Genomic DNA, 10470 nt, shown 5'->3' on the forward strand with positions numbered 1-10470 from the left:
AAACTAGAGAATGACAAAAAATTAAAATTTGATAGGAGAGATCAAAAAACCAAGAGCTGGTTCTTTAGAAAGACAAATAAGATAGACAAGTAAATATGCATGTAACCTATGACTCAGAAACCCCACTCCTGGTCATATGCCCAGAGGCAATCTTGCACAGGCCCATAAAGAAACAGATACAAGATGGTTTACCTCAGCATTATTTGTGAAAGTGGGCATTTGAAGGCACCTTAGTTGTCCATCACTGAGACAATGGATAGATAAAATGTGATGATGCATATTATAGTATGCTATGAAGTAGTCAGAAATAATGAACTAGATGTAATCAAAGCCACATGGATAGATCTTGTAAACATGCTAAGTGAAAAATACATAGTGCAATACCATTTGTGTAAATTAAAAGCACATGTATAGAAAAGAAACACTGCGTGTTTTAGGGATACAAAATTTTTCTGAGACATAAAATACATCGGTATATACCATGGGGGAGGGGTGTAGATATAAGTTGGAGTAGGATCTGAAGAGGAAATATATCAATAGTAAAATTAAGACAAAACCCAATAAGAGAAGTGTGTGCCAATAATGATGGTGTACCATGATCCAAAAAATGAGAATGGCAACTATTTGTACCTGAGATTAAAAAAAACTTGTATGTCACTATTAACTACTAATTACATGACATGGAAGTTGTATTTTTTTATGTAATGTAGAGATAATTTTCTTTCATAGTGTCAGGTAAATACATACCTCTCTTTGAAAGATTTTGAGATTTGATTTCTGGTTTGGTTTCCCTTGGGCTTTCTTATTCTTTTTCTGAGAGCAAAGTTTGGGCATAATATTCTGAGTCCCTAAGGAATTCAAATATTTATCCAACTTAAAACTTCATATAGTATTGTCATTCCAGATGAATTAATTAAAATAATGAATAACATTCAGTGAAAAAGGGTCAGAAGTATGATTCATAAATAAAAAATTCAGAAAATGTCTTCTACTTAAAGATATCTAAACAAAATATATTTCTTTCTGTGTATCAAATGTTACAGGCAGAAATTCCTAGATTTCTTAACATTTATTCATATAGTTTAAGAGGAAACATTTTTCTAGTAAATATCAAAATAAAAATCGAAAAATACTTAGCAGAATAAAACATTCCATAAATAGGATCAGAATCAATTTTATCTTTGTACATTTTCTAAAATTTTTATATCTAAATAGGAAAGTTGGAAACCGTGGAAAAATATATAGTTAACCAAATATCAAGATATCCTATAAATAATGAATTGCAGTATCTGATCGTAAAATCCTAGCTTTAGAGCTCTAGTTTTAATGTTTCAATTCCATTTTTGGAGGCAAGGTACCTTAAGGCATTTTTAGGTCAGATCTAACTATTAATTTACTTATGTTATAAATTATGTATTTTATACATTTTAAAGTATACATTTTCTAACTGTAAAGATCTTTAACAGTGATATTAATTTATCTCTGTTTTGGACACTTTCAGAACAGAATAACCAAATTCATGTGTTTTCCATTGCTTTGAATACGGATGATAGCTTTGTCCTAAACCAAACACAGTTTTGTACAAAAATAGACATATTTAAGTTGGGTAATCAATTTTGGACTGGAGATAGAATAAAACCTTCCTTTAGGCAAAAATAATTGTCCCAAAGAAATTTCTTGGCTCCAGGATCCCTGGGTATTAAGGCTGGAAGAGACCTTAAGTTGGTTCATGAAAACCAATTGCTAAAAGAATCATTTGTGTTAAAAAATAAAATTTATATAATTTAATATGTATACTGGAAATATAGCTGGTACTCAATCAATACTTTTGAATGAATGAAATGCTAACATATGTTATCACAGCATATCATTCTCTTTTAAATACCCTTCATTGAACTCTTTTGTCTGGAGAAGTAGCAGGAAGGATCAGGAGGCAGGAGGCAGGCCCTGAAGGATGGTGCACATGGGGCTGAGTGAGAGCTTTGTCTATTCTTTTTGTTTTCCCTACTAATGCTCCTCATGTTGCCTATAATAGGCCTCTGGCTGAATATGTATCAGGGGTTGTTTTATGTCCCTAAGGGTACAGATTAGGTGACTTTTAGAGCTGCTGTCCAACAGATTAAATATACATATGTACGCATTAATGTTAGTAGGTGGGCTACTACGAGTTTATTGCCATTAGTTTCACTTTCAGTTTCTCACGGTATAATGGTCTGGTTTGACAATGAGTGTTGTACTACTGGCACCAACTGTCCAAATTTACCTTCCTTTAAATCTCTTTAACAAAAGAGCATCATATACCAAGCCTTTTACAAAATGCCTGTCTAAAGGCTTATTCTGCATATTTAATTCACTTGGGTTTCTGTTGCCCAGGTTTTACTTAACACTGTTTTTCTTGTTCTTAACTTCTCTGACTCTGAGAACATGATTTGTGTCCTGCTTCACTCTGTGCTTGTAGATAATCTCTTTTGCTGAGTTTCATTCTGTATCTTAATAACTTCCATTTTTTTGTGTTCTGTAAGCTGCCATGATGTGTAAATGAGCCCTTACAATTCCTTAGGTGTGAGCCGTCCGATTTTAATTGCCTGATTTAATTTCCAAATTCCTTCTTGATCTCTGAGCTCCACAAAGCCAGAAGCTGTAACTTATCTATCTTTGTATCTCCAGTATATAGATCAGAACCTGAAATACGGCAAGCATTCAGTAATTGTAGTGAATAGAAAGAGAAGCAGTGTCAGGGACTGGAATCTGGGAAAAACTTATTCTAATCATCAAATTTATTCTATACTATATGTCATATTTTGTGGCCAGGTTATTTTATGGAATATACTTTTGTCGATGAAAAAATAGTCAGTCGATCTAAGAAAGAAATGGAAAATTTTATTCAAGCCAAATTTGAGGATTATAACCCAGGAAGAGCATCTCAGAAAGCTCTGAGAACTGTTCCGCCCATTAGAAGTCAAGGCATAGTTATATGACACACAGTCAAGGCACAGTTTGAGACAGAGGGCTGTACCTCAAATGACATATTATTGACAGTTTACATGATCCAGATCTAAGTGCCATGTGACCCCTTACGAGATCAAGAAGGAATGTTATCTTTAAGGAGTCATCTTGTTGATGCTAGGGGAATGTTGTTCTTTATGGGTGAGCAGGTATTTCTGCAGGTGGGGGAGATTTGGTCAATGCATAATGCAGATACACAATGCAAAGTGTGGGGAGAGAGGAGGTCAAAAGGCAGAGATTTTTTTGTCAATATTTTTCTTGTCTTGTCATGAAATATGAATTTTATTTCATACTTTGTATGTGTATATTTGCTATCAACCTCACAACAAAGAAGGAATTATTATCCTCATTTTATTAAAAAAAAAAAAGCAATCTGGTGCTCAGAGAGTTTGAGTAATTCGCCTGAGGTGAACAGGATTAGTGTAAGTAGCAAAAAATTCTCTATCAAAAGTCTTGGCTCTTCTATCTAAATCTAGTTGATAGAAAATAGATAGGGAATTTCTCCCAATCCCAATATGGTATCAACCATGAAAGGCAGAAATATTTGGGGAGGAATTCCCAGTTCAGAATAAGAGGTTGTTGAATCTTACCTAATGGAGCTTGGATTACCATTCAACAGACATAAAGGAATTCCTGTCCTCTAATGGGCAGGCAGCCAACCAAGAATATAAAGGAGAAGGAGCAAAAAGATGTACAGAAGTAATGTAATTCTCTTTCTAGATGTAACACTCCAGGAGTCATCCAAGATTAGAAGATCCAAGATTAGAAGGTCTGATGTCATAAACTGTCTCCCCAGTATACCACAAACCAAATAAAATTTCAGGGAAAAAAGACCTACTTCTAAGAATCTTTTATCATCTTGTTTCAGTTACCCATTGCTGCCTAACAGCTTACCCCGAGCTTTAAGAGTGTCAAAAAACAATTTTGCTGTATCTCACAATTTTGTGGGTAAAGAAGTTGAACAGGTTTTAGCTGAGAGACTCCTCTCCATGTGGGATTGATTGGCAACATTAAGTTATATAAACTGGTGAATGGGATGGTCTGGAAGGTCCAAGACCTTTCACTCACATGACTATTACTATTACTTCTTGGAGGGTCTAGAAGGCTGAGGTCAGCTGGAACTATTGCCCAGAGTATCAACATGTGACCTTTGTAGCATGACAGTTGCAAGGTGGTTGGATTTCTTACAGGACAACCCAGGGCTCCCAGAAAGAATTTTTCAAGAAACAGGAAGTAGAAACTACCAGTTTCTTATGTTCTGGTCCTGGAAACTGGCACAGTGTTGTTTCTGCCGCAATCTAATGGTAAAAGTAGGCCTGGAGCCCACAATGATCTAAAGTGAGGGGACATAGACCCTCACTTCTATATGGGAGAAATGTCAAAGAATTGGGGTTCATTTATAATCCACCAAACAGCCCAATTACCATTCAGCAATTCTTGCTTATAAATGATATTCTTCAATATATTTTTTCGGTACCCAAAAGAAAGGAACTTTTTGTTCTTCTCTGTTTTCAGATTACTACTGCTATAGCTATCACATAGTACCTTATATTATGCTACTCTATATTTAATCACCACTTATCTTAGTCTACACTAAGATATTTTTACATTTATGCCCAAGTTGTTTGTATACCAATATGAATGAAAAGTTAAGGCAGAAATTTCGTAATGCTTATTGTTGTCCCTACTCTTTCCTTCTTGGCCTCCAACTGTTTAAATACTTCCAGACTCTTTGCTCTTCTAAAGCAGATTGAATGTGATACCGTTACCAGCATCTCAGCGTGGACAGACTTTTTCTCATTATCATTAAATGATAGCCTATAAACCCAAAAAGTATTTTGGGAACCACATAGACCAAACTTGGCATTTCACAGAAGTGAAATCTAAGGCTCAGAGAAGTCTGTACGAGCTTGACCAAATCATGCAAGTAATTTATAGGTGAGCCTGAACTAACATTGAGGGCTCATTGAACTTCTTCAGTTGTACAGATGGCATATGTGTTTTGTGTTGGTATTTTTTTCAAATGGAATTTTTTTAGAAAACTAAAAAGGAAAACCTTTTTATCTTTAAAAAATTTTTATTGGTGTATAGTTGATTTACAATGTTGTGTTAGTTTCAGGTATGAATCAGTTATGCATACACATATATCCACTCTTTTCTAGATTCTTTTCCCATATAGGTCATTACAGAATACTGAGTAGAGTTCTCGGTGCTGTACAGGAAAAACTATTTTTCAGTGCTAAGTTAATCAAACCCAGAGTACCAAACCATAGAAATGATTGGATTTCCTCTGGTTACCCAGTTAGAGCCTTCCTGTGTCTAAGATTGTTCTGGTCACTTTAGTCTAATGTGACCACTGACTCTTAACTGTTTACAAGATAATGTCTTGTGGAAAATAGAATGTATTTTCCTTCCATAGAAACGCACGAGCTTGTTAGTCCCCATCTCGGATATCCGGTAGAAAATTTACTTCTCTTAAAGAACCTATGAAAGGCAAATCAACTTTAGATTTCATCGTAACCTATTGGCAAACATAGTTTCCCTGAACTTCCTCAGACTGCTTGCCTGGTATTGAGGATATAGGTGATAAATAGCGCTTAAGTAGATAAAATTATAACACCAAGGTTTATAATTAATGCATTTATTCATTTAATTGATTTTATAAATAACTACGAGAAATTCAGTCATTATAAGAAATCTCACCCCAAGGAAATGATAAATCTCATTCAGTCAAGGTGACAACCAACTCTCTCAAACTACAGAAGCAAGTTTAAAAAAATTTTACATACTTTTCCTGTAGCCTGTTCTCATCCCTGAGGATATAACATGTACTTTATGTGACCACTATCATTAAGCTCTAGCTGTTGTAACACTGGAAGTGTAGACAAAATTCTTTAAAAAGAAAGCAATAAACATACTATTCCATTTTGCCAGGGTTATTAAGTACCATACATATGCTAGTGTGTCATAATATCAGTTGGGTAAAGAGGGAGGAAACCAAAATGTATCAGTGATTCCTGAATTTTCAGATTATCAACCATATAGTGAAACAATTGACACCTTTTATACAGATCCTCAAGATTTTAATTCTAAATTAATATGACCACCATACCTTGGGCCCCTCTCATACTCATAAAAGCAGCACATATATAACAGAGTCTCTTTGTAATGGATTTGATAGGCTCCCATTTCCCAATGGTCAGTTGTTTGTTCGAGGGACATTTCCAGGTTAGAAAGTATAAATATGCATGTACCAGAAAATAAAAATCCCTGCAACTCTATTACCCAGAGATAAATGTAAACACCTAAGGATAGATATATTTGTAATTTATTTTTTCATTTAATACAAAAATAGAATGTGAAAAATTTTTCATGTCGAAATCCTCTTCTACAGCATCTTTTTCTAAAAGCTGTGCAGCATTCTACCCTATGGCTGGTTTATAAAAATGTACTGATTATTAGCCATTTAAATTAATTACAATTTTTTTACTAATAATAGCAATGCTGGATGAATTCCTAGAAGCATATTGGTTGCAGACATTCATGAATATTTCTTCATGTCAGAATCAAAGACATGGAATCTGTGGGCCAAAGGTTTGCACATTTTAAGGCTTTTATGGCATATTCCCAAATTGTATCCAGAATCTATCATTTTTATTCTCGCAGCATGGTATGAGATATCCATTTTTCCCATACACTGACTAACATTAAAAAGTAATATTCATCTTTACCAGCCAAAAATAACTTATCTCACTAATATTTCAATTTTCATTTATTTGACTAGAGTGAACTTATTGTACTATACTGGAATTTTTTTCTCTCTCCATTTTCTCCCCTATTAGAGCTTCTTGAGAATAGGAGCCTAGTCCTGGTCCCTCAGGTCTAGAGCAAAGAGTGTTTCTCACAACACCTGACTGGTTTGTACCCAGTAATGTTTGTTGAATAAATGAAAGTGACATCAGAAAATATTAGTCAAGAACTTAATAGATAGTGAGTATGGGTCACCCATGATTAGAAATTTGTTAAACACGCATACACACAAAAGAACAATTCACACATACATAAATAATATTAAGAAAGAAATTCATTCTCTCATCGTTATAATGTAAGAACCTTTTTTGGTACTAACTGGAAAAAAATCAGTCTAAAGTAATGAAAATCTTTAACCTTGGAATATTTTTATGTGATTTTACTAATTTATGGCCATACACCCACAACTTGAAGTAGGAGCTTCCAGATCCTTTCTAAGACTACTTATGGGCCTGCTACAATGAACAGATGAGATGTATTTATAGTTAGAGCTTTCCCTTGCCTGTATTAAATTCATTGCTAAAAACCTCAAAAAAAAAGGTATATTCCCTTAAGTAATATGATGAATTCTGTTGATTATTCAAATGCTGATAAAAGAAAAAACCTAGTTATCATACATAATATAATAAAAACCTCTGATCAAGGAATATAACCAGTAGAACACTAAGCACAAGTGTGTGGAGTGAGTGAGTGTGTTTCTGTGTGTGTGTCTCTCCATCATATTACCAACCAGTTGAGTGAAAGAAAAAGTTCACTGCCCTGAAGACTTCCTAGGGGGAAATCTTCCTGGATGACAAGGCAGTATGCATCAATATTTGCTGTTACCTCTGTGGGAACACAATTCAACTCCCAAACTCCTTTTGTTTTATCATTTTTCCTTTCACGAGAGCCTTGGGTTCAGTCATCAGAGGAGGAAGAGAATAGAAGATGGCATGATAGAGATTAAAATTTGACTTCCACTCACATGCCATTGGCCAGGACTCTGTCACCTAGGAAAGGAGGCTGGGAAATGCAGTCTCGCTGTCTGCAGGTTTGGTGAGCAGCTAACCATTCTGTGCCACATCATCTTTTGTTTTTTGTCATATTTGTGTAGCATCACATGGTACCTTCGAGTATGTTGTCCTACCGAAGTCTCACAAATGCTATTGTTTCCTTGGTATGTTTTACATTCACTTGCTTTTTATACTTCAAAAAATTTATTTAAAAAGAAAACCATCAAAACTGTAATTGGAAAGCCAAAGTGAAATATCCACAAATAGAACTTAACTATAAAAATACATGTACTAAAAACAAATGTTATAAATGCTGAGGCATTATCAGTGCTTGCAGAAGCCTCTAAGCTGAGGTTGGTGTTTTCTTTGTTGAGAATGGGGATTATAAAAGGATAGAAAGAGGCACAGTGTATATTTGACCAATATCAAAAATTATTCTTTTCTGTTTTATTATAATTGTAAATTCTATTTGTTCTTGATTGTAATATTGTCAAAGTTGTTCTTATTTTCTGAGCATTTGATTAATATATCATTTTCAAACTTTCAGTGCAATTTTGTTGTAAGTACAGTTTTTTCAATCATACCTTGTTTTTCAAAAATCTAATTATTCTTTTAATAGAAGACTTTTATAAATTATAATAACAGATATATTTGAACTTACTTCTGCCATCTTATGTTTTGTCTTTTGCAGTGCTGTTTTCCTTTTCTTTTTTTGTTCCTTTCTTTTTTTGTTTGATTGGATTTCTTTTACTAAATTTCTTTTTTATTAGTGGGATTGGAAGTTACACATCCAATTCCTGTCTTTTTGTTTGTTTGTTTGCTTGTTTATATACAAATTTATATTTTTAGCAATATCTATAGTTAATTATAGCAACATCTGAAAGTTATAATTTTAGCAATATCTAGGATTAATCTTAGCACTAATTAATCTTAGCATTAATCTTAGTTTTAGGTTTTATTTACTTTGGTTTTTACCCCATCCCTTTATCCCAATGTCTAAATGTTAGTATCATCAGGAATTTTAATGACCACATTCTTCACTCTTTTAAAGCATTATATATCAATAGTATTAAGACTTAACTGTATATTTGTGTGTTGCCCTTTCTTGTATATCACGTTTTCTGTTCTCTTATATTTAACATTTTTTTATATCTAACATTTTTCTATTATGATTCTCACGTAATTATCTCAGAGAGGTTCTGTGGGTGGTAACTTTTGACCTTTGCAAGTCAGAACATTTGTTTATTTTGACCTCACATTTAAATTCTAGTTTGGAGGAGTGTATACTTGTGTTTTTGAAATAGTTCATACTCAGCATTTGGAAGGTATTTCTGGAGTGTTTTCCAACACCACCAATTTTTCCAGTGCTCACACTGACTGGGTATCCTACAAAGTTAACTCAATTCTGATACTATCTACTTGGAGATAGCATTAGATCTGACCAGTTAAGGGCTCCATCCCATAAGACTGCCCTCATGTCAGAAGCCAATCACAGTCCAGGTCGTCTGTCACTTGTGTTTCTGACTGACCAACCTAACCGTATATCAAATGTTCCCATGCCCCCCTCCTCAGTTCTATTAATTTGCTAGAGCAGTTCACAGAACTCAGAGAAACATTTTCCATTTAATTATAAAGGATACTATAAAGAATATAGACGAATAGCTGGATAAAGAGGTACATAGGCAAGGTCCCTCATGACTGCTTAATGCTGATAGACCACCTTCTGACCCCTTATGGTGATCTATAGGGAATTCCTTTGGGTAACACTGATTTCATCATGGTTCACTGATGGTTCTTATTTAAAAACTGACAATGGCAAATGTAGTGCTGGGTATGCTATTACAACTCCTGTTTTTTTTCATTTTTTTTTAATTGAAGTATAATTGATTTACAATGTTGTGTCAGTCTCTGCTGTACAGCAAAGTGATTCAGTTATACACATAGAGACATTCTTTTTTTTAAATATTCTTTTCCATTATGGTTTATCCTAGGAGATTGGATATAGTTCCCTGTGTTATACAGTAGGACCTTGTTGGTTATTAATTCTAGATGTAATAGTTGGCATCTACCAACCCCAAACTCCCAGTCCATCCCCTCCCCTCCCCCTTGGCAACCACAAGTCTGACCTCTATGTCTGTGAGTGTGTTTCTGTTTTGTAGATAGGTTCATTTGTTGCAACTCCTTATGATGCTGTTGAGGTAGTATCTTTACCTATGGCTATTTCCGTCCAACAGGCTGAATTATAAGCTCTTAGATAAGCTTGTACTTTAGCCAAGGACAAAACTGCCAATATTTATACTGATAGAAGGTACACTTTCAGAGTAGCTCAAGATTTTGGAATGTCAAGGAAGCAACATGGCTTCCTTTACTTCCAGTAGAAATAAAGTTTAAAATGGCCCCTATGTTCAGGAATTATTGGTTGTAGTACTATTACCTACTGCTTTGGCTATTATTAAGATTCTGGGGCATTGTAAACTTGACTCACTGGAAGCTAAGGGAAATCACTCACCTTGCTGGCATTTTTGCAAGGAATGCTGCTGTTAAAGAGACCAGAAACAGCCAAATCTCTGTCGTGGTTCAAAGGCATATTTCCCCAAATGATAACTTAGAAAAACTGGCTAGAAAAGCCCAATAGTTGGCCTCAGAAAAAGAAAAACAAGAT

Source organism: Aethalodelphis obliquidens, unplaced genomic scaffold, assembly GCF_003676395.1.
Source record: "Aethalodelphis obliquidens isolate GAN/ISIS:26980383/991018 unplaced genomic scaffold, ASM367639v1 scaffold1, whole genome shotgun sequence".
In the NCBI taxonomy this organism is placed as follows: domain Eukaryota; kingdom Metazoa; phylum Chordata; class Mammalia; order Artiodactyla; family Delphinidae; genus Aethalodelphis; species Aethalodelphis obliquidens.